The 16,670-nt window shown below is 50.3% G+C and overlaps 2 non-coding genes across 2 annotated transcripts; both read right to left on the minus strand.

Moving 5' to 3' along the window:
- Nucleotides 1-8,201: 8,201 nt before the first annotated feature.
- Nucleotides 8,202-8,273, minus strand: TRNAG-UCC. The gene has a single exon. It is a non-coding gene; the product is annotated as a tRNA-Gly (tRNA).
- A 7,780-nt stretch (nt 8,274-16,053) lies between these two features.
- On the minus strand, nt 16,054-16,125 carry TRNAG-UCC. Its single transcript has one exon. It is a non-coding gene; the product is annotated as a tRNA-Gly (tRNA).
- Nucleotides 16,126-16,670: the final 545 nt, after the last annotated feature.

A 16,670-nucleotide genomic window follows, 5' to 3' on the forward strand; every position in this document is an offset into this window, starting at 1 on the left:
CCGAGCAGCCCTGTATCTTCCCGTACTAGGAAGAAAACTACCTCAACAGCTTCACAAGCACCTGTCTGAGAGGCGGTGGGGCCGGATGGTGGGACGATGTTAATCAAAGTACCCTTTTCTACTGCTGACCTAGGGGAATGCAAAAAGGTTGCAAAAGATTATAGGAGTGATCCGGTAAGTGTAACTAAGCATTTCCAATTTATTGTAAAACAGCATAACCCTGATTGGAAGGATATACAGCTATTATTGGAATATATGACTGAGACAGAGAAACAGCTGATTTTAAAAACAGCAGGGGACCTTGCTGAAGATCATTATAAGATTACAGGAGGGGACATTAAGGAATATTTCCCTCTCCAAGACCCAAAGTGGGATGTTAATAGACCTGCAGGTATGGAAAGATTGCAGGGGTATCAGGAGTGGATTACAAAAGGAATGAAGAGAGCAATCCCCAAAACTATAAACTGGTCAGCTTTATATGCAGTTAGACAGAGTCCTTCCGAGTCTCCATCCGAAATCCTGGATCGACTGAGGGATGTAATGCGCCGCAGCACACCGCTAGATCCTGGGTCAGAGGTAGGAGTACAACAATTAGTTTCCCTGTTTTGGGGTCAATCTACAGGGGATATAAGGCACAAACTTCAGAAATTAGGCCCTACAGAGGGTAAGAATTTACAAATATTGTTGGATGAAGCATGGAGAATATTTAGTAACAGAGAAGAAGGATATAGGCAAGGGCAAAGGAAATTAATGGCTGTTACCCAGGAAGAAAGAGGAAGAGGGCCTAGACGAGACTTGCCCCTGACTGGGCAAGGACCAATGTGCTTTGTGTAAGAAATCTGGTCATTGGAAAAAGGAATGTCCAAGAAACAAGAAGGAGGATCAGAGGGCTCAAACAGGAAGAACGGTAGCCCATGTGAAGGAAGATTGACGGGAACCTGGGGAATCTACCCTAGCGGATCCACTGGTTATAATTAAGCTAGGGAAAAGACAACAAGAGGTAGAATTTTTGGTAGATACAGGAGCAACATACTCGGTTCTGAATCAAGCTTTGATGCCCCTGGGAGATGATTATGTCATGGTGAAAGGAGCGACTGGCCAAAGTGAAAAGGCATATTTTTGTAAACCTTTAGAATATAAATTAGGAAAACAGTGGGGTATTCACAAATTTTTATATATGCCCAACTCCCCAAAGGCACTTTTGGGAAGGGACTTGTTGGAACAATTGGGAGCAAAAATTGTATTCGAAAAGGGAGAAATTACTCGGGAGGTAAAAGATCAGCAATATATTCAAATATTGAGCCTAACCTTAACCAGTCTCCCCCTAGAAGGAAGCATTAACGAGGACATCTTAAGCCAAGTGTACCCAGGGGTATGGGCTACCGATGTACCTGGAAGAGCGAAAAGTGCTCCACCTGTTGAAGTTAGGATCAAGGATGGCCGAAAGCCGGTAAGAATTAAACAATATCCCCTAAAGAAGGAAGACAGAGAAGGAATCCGGCCAGTGATAGAAAAATTTTTGCAGTTGAGATTATTAAAAGAGTGTGAGTCTGAATTCAATACCCCTATATTACCTGTTCGGAAGCCCAATGGGTCATATCGGGTGGTCCAAGACTTACGGGCGGTGAATAAGATAACTGAAGATCTCTACCTGGTACTGGCGAAACCATATACCCTGTTGACGGTATTAACACCTGAATTGACTTGGTGTACTGTTTTAGATTTGAAGGATGCTTTCTTTTGCCTCCCTCTCCATGAGGCCAGCCAAAAATTATTTGCATTCGAATGGGAAAATCCCAAGAGTGGTCGAAAGACCCAGCTCACTTGGACGGTGTTGCCACAAGGATTTAAGAACAGTCCTACCATTTTTGGCAACCAGCTTGCAAAAGACTTAGAATCCTGGGAAACCCCGTCTGAGGAGGAAAAGCTGTTGCAGTATGTGGATGATATCCTGATCGCCACCAAAACAGAGAAAGATTGTATGACATGGATGGTGAGTCTGTTGAATTTCCTGAGACTCCAGGGGTACCGGCTATCCAAGAAGGCGGCACAGGTAACGCAACGTAAAGTGAATTATTTGGGTTATGAAATTAGTGCGGGACAAAGAACTCTGGGACAGGCCCGTGAAGAGGCAATATGCCAAAATCAGAAACCTCAGACAGTAAAAGAGTTACGGACTTTTCTGGGAATGACGGGGTGGTGCCGATTGTGGATCTATAATTATGGATTGCTTGTTAAACCACTGTATGCATTGACAGCCACTGAGCAGGAACACCGTGAGCGGAACAAGGAGACCGAACGAGCCTTTGAGCTACTGAAAAAGGCTTTGATGTCGGCCCCGGCCTTAGGACTCCCAGATGTGAGTAAGCCGTTTCTTCTTTACTCTCACAAGAAGCAGGGCATTGCCCTGGGAATATTAGCACAAAACCTGGGTCCATACCGACGGGCAGTTGCCTACCTCTCCAAGCAGTTAGACACGACTGCAAAAGGTTGGCCTGGATGCCTGCGGGCGGTTGCAGCCGTGATACTGAACGTACAGGAAGCCCGAAAGTTTACTCTGGGCCAGAAGATGACTGTTTTGGTGTCTCACGCAGTATCAGCAGTACTGGAAGCAAAGGGTGGACATTGGCTCTGTCCGCAAAGATTCCTGAGATAGCAAGCTATATTGGTAGAGCAGGATGATGTGGAGATTGTAGTCACTAACATTGTCAACCCAGCTTCTTTTCTCAGCGGGAACACAGGAGAACCGGTACATCATGACCGTTTGGAAACCATCGAAGCAACATACGCGAGCCGCCCAGACCTGAAAGACAGCCCCATGGAAAACGGGGAAACTTGGTTCACAGACGGAAGCAGTTACGTCCTAAATGGTAGTCGACATGCGGGATACGCCGTCACCACCAGCCAAGAGGTAACAGAATCGGGGGCTTCGCCCATGAACACCTCCGCACAGAAGGCAGAAATAATTGCTCTAACCCGCGCCCTGGAATTGGCCCAGGGCAAAGTTGTGAACATTTATACAGACTCAAAATATGCCTTTGGAGTTGTACACGCACGTGGAGCAATTTGGAAGGAGAGAGGACTATTGAATTCCCAAGGGAAAAATATCAAACACGCAAAAGAAATTCTGAAGTTACTGGAAGCTGTCCAGCTCCCTAAGAAAGTAGCAATTATGCGTATTAAGGCACACCAGAAAGTGAGCTCAGATTTGGAAAAAGGGAATGAGCTGGCGGACAGAGAGGCAAAACAAGTGGCCAAAACAAAGGTAAAAATAGAAGGGGCCTTAATTCCTGATAGGCAAATCTCCCAAGAAGGTAAGCCAGAAGATACCGGGGAAGATCAGAAGCTTATTACAGATTTAGGAGGGTCATATAATGAAGAAGGATGGGCTCATACCCCACAGGGAAAACTAATCATTCCCTCTGGCTTACTGTGGCATCTGGTTCGGGAGGAGCATAGGAAAAGGCATGGGGGAACAGAGGCTCTGTATAAACATTTAGTAAGAGAAATTGTGGCTAGAAATTTATACACCACGGTGAGACAGGTGACTCAACAGTGTGATCTTTGCCTCCAGACTAATCCTAAGAATACCCCCAAACCGGAAATGGGCCAGATTGGGAAAGGCAATGAGCCTGGACAGCAATGGCAAATTGATTTCACAGAACTTCCAAGAAAAGGGGGGTATCGATATTTCCTAGTATTAACTGATACCTTTTCAGGTTGGCCAGAAGCATTCCCAACAAGAACGGCTAAAGCTCGGGAGGTAACGAAAATATTAGTGCAAGAGATAATACCACGTTTCGGGGTTCCAGCAACCATGTCCTCTGACAGAGGACCACATTTTGTCTCAAAAATAGTACAACAAATTAGCCGCCGTTTGGGTATAGATTGGCAGCTTCATACTCCATATCACCCCCAGTCGAGTGGTCAAGTGGAAAAAATGAACCGCTTAATCAAACAGCAAATTGTGAAACTGGGACAAGAAGCAAATCTGACATGGCCTCAGTCTCTCCCTTTAGCCCTTCTGCGTATACGAACAAGACCAAGGGCGAAAGAAGGACTGAGCCCCTTTGAAATCCTGTATGGACAACCCTATGGGATACAGAGAGGGGTGTCTGTACAAGCGGGGGATGAAATTATGACTTCTTACATGGTAGCATTAGGTAAGCAACTTAATAAAATCAGGAAGCATGTGGTGGGGACTCGAGGGAGAGGTTTGGATGGGCCTGTACATAATACACAACCAGGAGATTATGTGTATATAAAGTCACTTACAGAAAAAACCCTGGAGCCGCAGTGGGAAGGACCATTTCAAGTATTACTTACCTCCTTCACCGCGATCAGGATCAAGGAACAGAGCACCTGGATCCATCACACTAGGGTGAAAAAAGCACCCAAAGGACAATGGACTTCACAAGGAAAGGGACCTTTGAAGCTCAGATTTGTGAGACATTGATTGTGACGCTCCTAAGTTGGACCTCGCCCAAGGGGCAGGCTTGGGATCAAAATACTTACTTCAATATAACAGAGAGTATCTTGAAAGCACTAAATTTATCAGACTGTTGGGTATGCAATTCCCTTCCTCGGGGGGACATGGAACTCCCCTTTTTAGGAATCCCGACCACAAATTGGACATCTCTTACTTATGATGGGCCAGGCATAGATGGATCGTGCCCTTATGGAGGGGGAAGTACCAAGCGGAGACCCAGCTTTGATCTAGAGGTATCTAACCCTGAGAAGATTTCAATTAAAGGCCGTTGTTTAGGTATTACTGATAAGGTTTGGGGAGATATGGACAATTGTAGCCTTGCAGAAAATCGGGGAACTTTTGATGAAGGAAGACTGAAATGTCTTGGGCTGAATTTAACTACCTGCTTCTATTATATCCGGAAACCAAAGAAGTACCAAGGGAAAGGAGACAGAGAAGGACCACATCCCGGTCCAAGATGCAACATGGGGCCCGGGTACTGGTGGCTCTGTGGGGATGGTAGGGCCAGAAAGAGTTTACCCCAGAACTGGAAGGGACACTGTGTTCGAGGGTACCTCACACCTCAGACCAGTATATTCGAAGGAGTTGCCCCTCCCCGAGGATTTTTGAGAACACCTTGGCTCCGTGTAAAACGGACTGAAAACCCATTAATTAGTCGAGGTACTGGGTATCATAGTTTTGTCCGATGGTTAGTCCCCTCTTTAGGGGCAAGCGATTTGGAGAAAGCCATCGTGAATATATCTGCCACATTGGAGATTGTAGAAAATGCTACAACTGATGCGATTCGAGGGCTGCAATTGGAAGTACAATCCCTAAGTAAAGTAGTACTCCAAAATAGAATGGGATTGGACACGCTTTTAGCAAAAGAAGGGGGCTTATGTGTAGCTATAAACCAAACTTGCTGTACCTATATCAATCAAAACAAACGAATTGAAACAGATCTTGAAGAAATATGGGAAAAGACTAAAATACTACGTGAAGCTGCCCAAGATGACACTTCTTGGGGCTTGATGAATGAAACCTGCAGCGCATGACATCATCGAAATATGCCCTATAAAGAACCCCTAGAAACAAGTGGTGAAGGGGGCCTTTTCTTCCTCACCAAAGAATTGAAGATTGAGGACCAACGGGACGCCGCTGGATCCGTGCTGGTGACCTTCCCTTGACCGACTGCTGGCCTGAGGCCAACGGGACGCCGCTGGATCCGTGCTGGTGACCATCCTTGCAACCTCCCACCACCGACTGCTTGCCTGAGGACCGACGGGACGCCGCTGGATCCATGGTGGTGACTATCCTTGCAACTCTATCCCGACTGCTTGCTTAATTTTCTACCTTTTCTTCCATTCTATCCTATCGCTACCATTTTTTCCACTTTTGATACTTTTGATAATAAAAACTCTTTTGACTATACGGCATTTGACCTCGTTTGTGTCTTAATCTTGCTCTTGGGATCATATCGAAACCTTCCCCGACATTGGATCGGGACACAGACATATTAGAAAAATTACCTTCATGGTTGCCAAATTAAACATGGTTAAAACAACTGTTTGTGACGGCAATAGTAATAATCTTTTTGCTTAGAATCCTTTGTGTAACAATTCGATGCAGCTTATGGTGTTTCCGAAACACAGGAGATTCTTACAGTGAATGGAAAAAGAACCAGTTGCGACGAAAACTTGAGTCCAACAAATACTTTGAGAGGATGCTAGAGAGGGAAACAATGTATTAGAAGTACTAGGATTAGATACAGTAAAAGAATTTACTATTTTCTAGAAAAGGGGGGACTGAGAGAAGGGGAGTCAAAAGAATCTCAATAGATATAGTAGACATAGGGGATGAAAGACGATGTTTGACGCTTACATTGTTGAAATTAGCTGAGGCAGAGACAGTTCCTGCTAAGAAGCAGGAGCTGGCCCCAAGAACCAGCCAATGAGGCAGAGACAGTTCCTGCTAAGAAGCAGGAGCTGGCCCCAAGAACCAGCCAAGACTGGCCTTACGGCTTGCCTGAATACCAAGAAACCACTGAGCCTGCGTAAGAAAACAGGTTACTAGCGGTGACGAAGAGGAGACATCTCTCTTCATCTCTGCGACCACCAGACGACCACCATAAAGAGGCACTGCGCAAGTGCAGTTGAGAGGAGACTATGGAAATGACCTCTCGGAACTCATTTTAATATGAAGCGGGGACAGGCTATGCATATGTATAGGCATACTGCAAAACCTGATGTATATGTAACACTTGATTGTATAAATTTAAGGCAAACTGCCCTTAAGGTGCGCATGACTTTGGTGGGACTACCCCCCGTGCTGCCCAGCGCTGAATGAACATACCTACTTTACAATCTCACCGATTGTGGAGTCTGTTTCCGCACGTCACTGGTGGGGCAGCATGGGTACGCCCATTTCTCCTTCTCCAGGAGCTGGGACTGCAGCAAGACCTGGTCAGCAGGCTGAGCAGAGCCCCCAGAGGGGCAAGAAGCCTCCACCGAAGAGAGAGGCCAAGAGAGAGAAGCCATGAAGGGGGGCAGCCAGAGAGAAGAGCCTGTCAGGAGTGGGACTCGAAGCCATGCCTGCCAGGCAGGCTGCAACCTGGACGCAACGCCTTAGACCACTCGGCCTTCCTGACCCGCTGCTGCTGCTGCTGGTCCGCCCCCTGCAGCTGCCGGAGCCAGCCCACCTCAGCCAGCCTCCTCCTGGCACTGCTGCAGGGGGAGCTGTATCCTGGGAGCACCCTTGCCTTGCTCCCACCAAGGGCTGCGGACTGGCGACCGCAGCTCCTACACGCACTTCGTACCACATGGAACCGGAGTACCCAGCCCAGGGGCAGCACACTTCCGACACGTGTCCCAAAGCCCAAGGCAATCCTTCACGGGAGCAACCAACGGAACCGTCAGTGAATTACGGCTCTACGCACGCCAATGTCCTGTCAAGGGCTCCAGGCACACGTCTACCTTTCCCGTGACTTCCTCCATTCCCTCCAGAGCCTCAGGATATGGCAAGCCAAGCACTTGGCCTGCAGCGCTGCCTCATGGACGGTTCCTGGGGCAACAAGGGTGCTTCCTTCTTCCCTGCTCGGGGCTGGGAAGGCTGGGCAAGGAGGGCTGTGCCACACCAACCTCTGGGTGAGTGCTGTGCCGGTCTCAAGGAGTCAGTGTGTGGGAAAGGGTCTGGAGAGTCAAGGCAAAAGGACAGGAGATGCGCCAAGTGCCGAGCAACGACTGGGCTCCCGTTCCTGCGGGGAAGAGGCTGACTTACTGCCCGTGACGTAGAGGAAGGAGGGCACAGCTCTCTGGGACTTGTTGCTTCATGGAAGGAGGTAGACTGTAAGGCATGCCAGGCGGTCACTAGTCCAAGTGCCTGCCTAAAGCAGGGCTAGCCCCAAAGCTAGAGCAGGTGGCACAGTGCCTGAGCCCCACTGAAACCCGAGTGTGATACCCAGGCATGGAAAATCCCAAACAAAGTTCTCCGGGCACCTGCTGCAGTGCTTCAACGCTGCCTGAGAATCTCTGAATGACCTTGCTAAAATAAAAGCCTGGCCTGTGTCTGCTGGGCTCAGAGGTGCCCAGAGGCCTGTCCATGAAGCAAGGCTGCAGGGGGAGTCAAGGAGGGTGGCTCGACTGCCCTATGGGAGGTGAACGTAGTGAGGGAAGCTGCGCTGTTTTGGAACAGGACAGGCAAGGCACTGTGGAGCCCGGCTGAGTAAAAGCTTGCCTGCGTTGGCCAGGAATCGCACCCGGGTCAACTGCTTGGAAGGCAGCTATGCTCACCACTATACCACCAACGCTCCTGGGCCACTCCTGCCTCCCGCTCCTCCAGCCCAGAGCCTGGCCTCCCTCCGGCTCCTCCACGTCCCAGTCTTGCCTCCCTCCTGCTCTGCCAGGTCACTAACTGCCCTCTTGCCTGCTCCTCCGCTTCACAGACCATCCCGCCTCCTCCTTCCAGCCCCCTGCACGCATACACACGACCTCAAGCTGCTGGCACCTGGGTGTGCTTCTCTGCGTGTGAGCTCTTGGCTACGGAAACTCCAGCTGCTGGGTGCTGGTAACGGTGACGCTCCCCATCTGCGTTCATACGTGGGCCAGCTGCGCACGTACTATGCAGGTGCACGTGCGTTTGCGTGCACGTACCTGGGGTGGTTTAAGCACAGACAAACGCCCACCCAGCTGCTCACTACTTTCCCCACCCGCAGGGCGATGCAGAGCACTGAAAACACAATGAGAAATCTCATGGCTCAAGATAAACACACGGACATGGCTTAGCAAAAACTCTTGTGGGAAAGTCAGGCTTGACTTGGGCAAAATTAATTCTTTGCCACTTAAAACAGATGCAAGTAGTGAGAAACAAAAAGACAAACATAAAACACCGCCTTTCCTCTCCCCTGTGCCGGGACAACTCCAGTGCTTCACACCAGACTCCTCTACTCGCCCAAGCAGGACGTGTCTCTGCTCTTACCCACTCTTTTTTTCCTCCCACCTCTCTCTGCCCGGCGTTTTCTGCCCTTTCTGGAATATGTTTTCACAGAGGGGCCACCAATGTTGACGACGGCTCAGCTGTGTTGTGCGGTGGGTCCACTGCGGAGCTGGAACTGACTGTGTCTGACACAGGGCAGCCCCTTATCTCTTCCCACAGAGGCCATTCTGCAGCACCCCCTGACCCCTCCACTGCCAAAACCTTGCCACGTGTAGCCAAGACAGTGCCCATGGGGAATACCAGAGGGCATAACGCTGAGGTAGCGCGGTCGGAGCCTGCCCCAGCCGGAGTCACAATCACGCTGTCCTGGGCTAACGTGCGGTTGCATGAGGTACCCTTTGGTTGAATTAAAAAGGCACAGCAACCAGCCTGGGTTTCTTCCTAGGCACTGGATATGTCCGTAGCTTGTACACGTGTGTAGTAGTAGCTCAGCAATCAGCAGGTAAAAAGCAGGCAAAGCTAGGGTAAGAATTCTCTGTCTATATGATGTGCAAATAGGCCAGGTGGATCATTTCTAGCACAAGTTTCTTGGTCTATATAGCTTGGCCGGATCTGAGCATCTGCCACATTCCATGCTGCGTGCCCGTAAGCAATTTGTTTTGCAGGACTCCGCGCATTACCTGTTCCTGGGCTAAAATCTGCCTTGTGCTGCCACTGGTTTTGGGGATGGATGATTGCTTTGGTGAATGCCCATGCCGGCACTGATGAATGATGAAGTACACGTGCCCAGGACGTACCTTCCCCTACGTACACGCGGGGCACCATTTTCTTTCAGCTGCCATTTTCTTATTAAGCACCACAACCACCATGTTTTCATACTGCTCTGTGGTTGGCTGACAGCCATTTCTGGACCCCGTCGTACCCACCTGCTCTCAGGCAGACCTGTGAATGGCTGTCAGGACCAGCCAACCCTACCTGTATACCCAGAAGCACGTCAGGCAAGGAAGCCGCCACTCGCTAAACAAAGGGAAGAGGCAACTTCTGACAGCGTCATTCCCCGTGGGTTCTCCCATTGCTTTGTGATTGCTGGACGGCCATTTTTGACACTGTCATGCCCGCATGTTCTCAGATCTCCCTCTCAGGGACCGTCCGCGTCCTTTGGACCAAGAAGTGTTTGGATAGAAAAAGATATACCGTGCAGTGGTATCCACTATGGAATGAAGACGAGCACTTACACAAGCAGTATTCCTGTGGATGGCCCATTGCCTGCAGAGCCAGAGGCGACCTCACAGTCAACATCCAAGCAATCTCCTGGCCAGTCAGGCACTCAGGTAGCAGGGAGCTCACCTGCAGATACCCATGCCGTGTTCCTGCTGCCAGCTCCTGAATAACTCAGACAAGGAGGACTCCTGGAAGAGGCCATTCTCAATTGTTTTGGAAGGCTCATTGCAATTGAAAGGTCATGGCCTGGGAAGGGGTAACTCATCCTGGAACTCTATCACAGATGCTCTCCATGCCACAAACTTCACAGATGGCTCAGTGTTGTGGAGGAAGCTAGGACCTGCTGTGTGGGGTGCACAACAGCCCCTTATCTCTTCTCACAGAGGCCACCCTGCAGCACCCCTGTCCCCTCCACTACAAACACCTAGCCACATATAGCCAATACAGTGCCGATTGGGAAAACCTGCTTGGCCCTGCTCCTGGCTGGACCTGCAAGTGGGCACAGCAGCAGACTAGGATATAGAAATATCCCGGATGGTCAAGTTGTTCCTTTGCAGGGCGGAAAGGAGCTGCTCTCCACCGAGCTCAGGAGGGCTGCCACCCTGCCCAGACAGAGAGAAAGCAGAAGCAACAGCATTCGGTCAGGGGAAGATGTGCCCCTGGTCTAAAATTCATGCCCCTGGAGCAGCAGTGACCGCTGAGAGGTGTTGGTGGTGCAGCGCTGAGGAGAGTAATGCATAATCTGCAAGAGTAAACAGTGGCACTGGATCTAGCTTTGTGCTTGGCTGCATGCTTGCACGTAGGAGGCCTTGCTTTACTGCTGAGCAGCTTAGGTGCTTCTTGCCTCCAAACACCTGTGAGTAGCAAGGTGCATCAGCAAAAGGAAAGGAGGCATAAACCTGACTTCCAAATGCCATGAGTCTAGCTGAGATTCAGGCTCAGAGAGGCAACTTGTCCCTGCCTGTTTTGGAAGGCACCCTCCACAACTCAGCTGAGCACACGTCTCCATGTTATCATCTCAGGCCAGTTCATAAGCCTGCTACTATCCTCTGCCAGTGGGTACTCAGGGGAGGCAGTGAAAAGTCACTGCTTCCTGAGCATACATGCAAGAAGCGCTGGGTACACTGGCAGAAGAAATGAGAACAGCTCTTGAATGCTTTCAGGGTTGGGATGCAAGGCTGACCCTGGGAGACACTGCAGGGCTGTGATGAGCAGGTTACGGACTCACGCTCCGTTTCTCTGGGGCTTTTACTCTTCTTCTTGCCTGCTTGCTTATTTTTGGTGCTCTGGTATCAGTTCAGGGAGCTCTAATGACAACTGGTGGTAAGCTCAGGACAGAAGCCAGTTGCTCATCCTTGCAGAGTGCGTAGCTAACTGAGGGAAGAGGAGGAGAAAAGAACAAACCACCACGAGACTCCAGCTGTGCTGCACAAAGTCTTTAATGAGAAGGAGGAAATGCAGTGGCACGGAACAGAGACCGAGAAGCACGTCTGCAGGGCTCAGGGAGGCACAGAGAATGGCCCATTTCCCAAGGACAAGCTCCAGGTAAAGCGCTTGCCTTTCCCCATTCCGATCTACCCGGTGGCAATGCCAGCCCACCAAGAGCAGGCCCTAACGCTGGCACGCTCACTCCCTCCGTCAGCAGGAGGTTCAGCAAAGCAGAAGAGAACGAGCCCTTTCCTGAGGAGCTCAGAGCAAAGCAGAGCCAGAGGAGACACGGCGAGGCCTGCAGTGCGGCGAGGAGCAGCAGGCACAGGTCCCTTCTGCCAGGTGGGATGAGGACACTCAGCCCACCTGCAAGCCGTGGCTACGCTCCTGCTGCTGCAGGATCCCTGTCTTCCTTGGTGCTCCAAAGGGGATGATCTGCTGGCTTCAGCAGTTCAGACCGCAGCGGGTGGGAGGCAGACACAGCCCTGACCCCCCCAGACCAAGGGAGCCCCCAGAAGAGATGGGAACCCCCCCGGCGCTGAGGGAGCTCCCAACAGCAGCTGACAGCGAGGATCCCACGGCTGTGCTCTGAGGGAAAGAGGTGAGGATGGGGCCCGGCAGGGTCACCACCACCGGGGAGGCCTGGATGGCCACCGTCGAGTCAGCGCAGCGGGCGACACAGGGCTCACTGCAGCTGCTTGCAAGTGGGGTTGGGCCGGAGGCGCCGCAGGGCGTTGGGAGGCAGGGTCTGAAGCAAGACATCTCTCGGCGAGGGAGGCAAAGCTGAAACACAGAGCAGGCAGGGAGCACGAACCTCCATATCAGTCTGTCTGTCTTTTCCTCAGCTCCCTCCGTGGAGACTCTTTGTTTGCAGAACATCCAGTGTGCCTACAGTTCCCACAGCCATCATCGCGCCCTCCGAGTTGCACGGCACAGGAAGGCTGACCCACTTTTGGAACAGGCCCCAGCGCAGTGGCTTTAAAGCGCCCGTGGAAAGACTGATCATACCCCATCTCCATTGTTGCTCTGAAGATGGCACTGGATGCACTTGGCCATGGGGTTAGAGACGGCCTCCTGCAGGTGCACATTCTGGTGGGCAGACCCCCCTGCAGCTGAGCCCCACGGATCCCCTTCTGCTTGAAAGAACCCTCCTCTTCCCAGCTCTCCCCAGCCACCTCCACCAGAAAGCAAAAAGATTGCCGCCCTTCAACAGTTGTATGGCAGGGCAAAGCTGAGGCAGCCCAGGTATCAGCCTCAGTAGCCACCAAGACAGCAGTTCAGCCCACAGAGAGAGATGGAGCGGACTCAGGCTTACCTTGCTCCTCGAGGAAAGGGAGGCAAGAGAGGAGGATGCAGAGCCTGGAGCAGCGCAGGCTTTTATGCTGTGTCCCAGAGCCCTGGGGGGGCCACAGACATTCCTTGCTCATGAAGCATCTCAACACCTAGTAGTTACCTCTTAGCATGTCCTCTATAGTAAGGAAGCTACTGTTTCTTTCATTTGAAGTGTCGTAGTCCGTTTTCATGCCATCAGACTTCTAAATAATTCATCTGTGTCCCAGCTTCATAAGGCCAATTAACTCCAAGGTGTCAGGCTAGGTGTGCAGAGATTTTAAGTGGGTTTGCATCATACTTTATCACTTCACCATCTTCATGATGAGCTTGTCCACGAATCATGGTGAAATTCAACCATGAAGGGCACCTCAAGCTAGCTCTCATGTGCTTTCAGTGCAGGCACTCAGGCTAAACCAGAGAGACATTTCTCCCTGCAGTTCATTGTAGACACACAGAAGACTGTGGGTAGGTTCAGGCTGCAGGTCAAGACTGCACAATCCAATACGGGAGAAGAGATGCTCCTCTCCAGGTATGTGGCAAAGCGCAATGGCAAGGGAAGATAATTGTGTGCTGGAAGGAAGACCCCTGCGGGCTGGACTGATGGCCACAAGCCATTGCTTACACTCATCAGGCTCTACCATGCCATTTCAAATTTCAAAAGGACATTGGATCAGTCTCCCAGAGCACCTGGGAGTCATTATGATGACTCATAAAAGCTTCATAAAACAAATCAAATAAACCCAGGATAACTAATACTCAATATCTGGTTAGTAATCTCTAAAAACATTCAGCAGGGTCATGGTTCAATCTTCATCATTCTTAACTTTTGAGTAAGAGACATTACTCTCAACATTTTTTTGTCTGAGTATAATCTTTAACTGATCTACCAAAATAACAACACTTACAACTAGTAGTATTGTACAAAATACTATGGTTAAGCAATGGTAACGATCATATTGGTATCACATGAGTATAATAATGGCATAATTGCCAATTAATGCAAAGTTTCTTATCCCTTATAGCGGATATGAGATTTAAGGATACATTTAAGAATACGGTCAAGCATCATTGGCTAGGAAGGATTTACAGCACCAATGAATCACTTCACCTGCCCCCAGCCAGGTTACCTACGTGCAGCCAATCAGTGTACTGAAAATCAACATCCTGTCAGCTAGTTGCTCTACTGCAATCTGCATCTTGACAGCACTATGGCAGCCTGTATGTGGATAGCTAATAGTGACCCCATCAAATAGGGTTCAGGCGCAACAGTTGGGTAGGATGGGAAATGGGAAGGCTGAGGGGGCACCTTATGCATGTCTCCAAACACCTGGGTCAGGAGGGTGGACAGGCACAGTAAAGAAGGGAACATCATCTTCTTGTCAGATATGCCCAGTGAGAGGGCAAGAAGCAATGGACAGATGTGGAAATACAAAAAATGCTACACACAGTAACCCTGTTTTACTGTGAGGGTGGTCAAAGACCACTGTCCGAATTGATCAGATGTGAATGTTAATACAGACCTTTCCATATGTCCTCTCAACTCTTGTTAGTACACTTCATATGAAAAACAGCCATTGCAATCTCTCTTTCATTGGTGTTGTGGGAATAATCTCCAGGGGATGAGTATGGTGTGGAAAGGAGGAAAGTGCTGGTTTTCAGGTCTGGACGTAGGCAGTGTGACTGCAAGATGAGATTAGGATGGGCATTTCACTAGGGAACTGAGCATGCACAATTCCCCTCTTGTAACTCCACCTACTTGTAGCACTGCTGATGACACAGTGGGAGCCTGTAAATACTGTGCCAACCCAAACCGTCCATAGAAGCTCACTGCCCAGACTGGTTTTTGACTGTCAGCACAGCAAAGAACATTGCTTTTTTTGCTTTAAGCAACCCTGGAATCAGAGACTTGAGAAGCTTTGTCCCCTTTAGGTAGAGAGTCTAGCTGTGAGATGCTCCTTGTGTTTCCCTTGGCCCACAGGCTGTAAGCTGCAAGAGAAATGAGGGTGTCTCAGTTCTTAGTTACCAGGAACATCGTTACATCCAGTTCCAGTAAACTTCAGGATGTCTCTGCAATGCCGGCGCCTGGACAAGATAGGTCAACAGCCCTGAACATGGGCTGGTGGCATAGGGTGTCTGAGACATGCAGTCTTGATTGTTAAACAGAGTATTTCAAACCAAGTTACAGTGCATACCAGAGTCTGTTTTCAGGAAAGACTGCTATAGAGGAAATAATGCTGTGCTCTGAACACAGGTATTGTACCTACCAGCATTCCCTCTTGGGGTTGAAACCCCAAGTTTGACTAGCCAGCACTGGAGACATGGAAAAGATGGAGAAGGGTGGAGAGTAAATTCATGCCCGTGTGACTTTGAGTCATTATCTAAAGAACAGGCATCCTGCCACTGTATCCCTAAATTGCATACATGGCCTCATGAAGCACAGTGTATGCCATGGTACCCACCTAGGAGTTCTCGATCTTCATCTTTACCCTGCCACAGCAGCATGCTTTTCTTGCCAGGTGCAACCACCAGCAGCAGCAGGTCCAGCTCTGGGCCAGACAAAAAAATCCCTCTCCTCTGGCTCCTATACCAACACCGCAGTGAGGAACGCAGCCTGGAGCCACCTCAGCAGGAGGAATACAGTGTTCTCAGTGGGGTATCCTCCAGGGCCCCAAGCAGTTGGCACTGTATCAATATTTCTCACCAGCACCCTCATTTGGGATCCCTGGGAGAGAAACTGGGGAGAACCAGGGATGCAAAGAGCATCTGCCCGGTAAAAACAGATGCATTATGGCAGGGAATAGAGGACCAGAGTAGACAGAGGCTGGTTGTTGCCTCCACTCAAGAGTTGCAGGGACAGCACCATGGAGCTTACAAGACCTGGGGCTGTTCTTGTGGGACCCAACAGAGGGGCTGAGGCTTTCCCCCCTTACAGCCTGGGGAGCAGAGAGAGATGCTTGGGCTGGGGGACATGCCAGCAGCAGCATGGCACCTGTGGGCCCTGGGAGCAGCAGGACAGAGCTCTGTCCTTGTACACAGGACTTTTACAGTGAGCAGCAGAGCTGCCTGCCAAAACAGCTGCTCCTTGGTGGCTTCCTTACTGATGGGGACACTGAGCAGTTTTGGAGCAGAAGAGACAGGCGACCGTGAAAAGCCCAGGCAAGGAAAAGTCTAAGTGCGTTGGCCGGGAATCGAACCCGGGTCAACTGCTTGGAAGGCAGCTATGCTCACCACTATACCACCAACGCCGCTGCTGATGGGTTGCCCTCTGCTCGTCGAGTTCAAGGACGGTCTGCACCCTGCTCCTGCACAGACCGGACAACCTCCTCCTCCCGGCCCCCTGCACACACACTACTGCAAGGTGCCACCCGGTATGTGTGTTTTGGTATGTGTAAGACGTTGGCTAGGGAATCTCAAGCTGCACCAGCCGCCGACTAAGGGAGATCAGCACCAAGGACTCCCCAGGGTTGGAGCAGGACACTGGACAAACCAGGACTGAGCTCCAGGCAAGGACTCTGCACAAAACTACGGTATGGCCCAGGGTTCAAGGGACCTGCTGGTGTGCATGTGGGATGGAGGGCGTGTGCATGTCCAACACTGATGTCCAGTCTTGAGCAGCCAGAGGGAAAGAAAAGGATTGTGCTTTCTGCCTTGTTCATGCCTGTGTGAGTGCTGGTGGTGCTTTTGGGGGTGCTGGTAATGGCACTGCTCCCCATCTGTGTTCATAGATGTGCCAGCTGTGCACATACTATGGAAGTGTATGTGTGGTTTTGTGTATGTACTTGTGGTGGTG

This window comes from Aquila chrysaetos, chromosome 5 (genome assembly GCF_900496995.4).
Source record: "Aquila chrysaetos chrysaetos chromosome 5, bAquChr1.4, whole genome shotgun sequence".
Taxonomy (NCBI): Eukaryota; Metazoa; Chordata; class Aves; order Accipitriformes; family Accipitridae; genus Aquila; species Aquila chrysaetos.